We start from the raw sequence: 699 nt of genomic DNA on the forward strand, positions 1-699 counted from the left end.
ACTCTGATGGTTAGTGATGTTGCACATTTTTTTATATGTCCACTAGTAGCCCTGCACACTAATCCCTGCTCAGTAGCTTGCTGCTGTCCCTCCCCCACTCATAGCTTGCTGCCCTGCCAGCTCTCCCCTACCCACTTGTAGCTCGCTGCCCCACCCTCCTGCTGATCCATGATCCGGTCATTACGTGTCATGGTGTAATGACCATTTGCATATTACATCTTTATTATATAGGATATTATATAGGATTAGCCATCAATCATGTGTCCTCTTTGGAGAAGTGTTTATTCAGGTCCTTTGCCCATTTTTAAATTGGATTGTTTATCTTCCTGGTGTTGAGTTGTATGAGTTCTTTACATATTTTGGAAATTAACTTTTTATCAGTTAATAAGGGTGTTGTGGTCACAGGAGGGTCCCTGAGCTCGGCCAGGTGGGCTGGGGGCTAGGTTTAAGCTTTATAGATGCTAGAAACAGGGATGCAGGGTTCTAGGGGCCACTTTGAGGGCTCAGACACAAGCTCAGGTCCACGCTGGGCCGGGAGGCCCTCGAATGCCCAACCAAGAGTCTACAGTAGAGTGGATAGATGGGGTGTAGGAGGCAGCTATTAGGTGATGCTTATCTATGACAAGACATTTGTCCACGTGTCTCGGTGAGTCATATACTGCCCGGGGCAGCACCTGGTCCACCCAGGGTTTTCTATTC

The sequence above is a fragment of the Myotis davidii genome, unplaced genomic scaffold (assembly GCF_000327345.1).
Source record: "Myotis davidii unplaced genomic scaffold, ASM32734v1 scaffold415, whole genome shotgun sequence".
Classification (NCBI taxonomy): Eukaryota; Metazoa; Chordata; class Mammalia; order Chiroptera; family Vespertilionidae; genus Myotis; species Myotis davidii.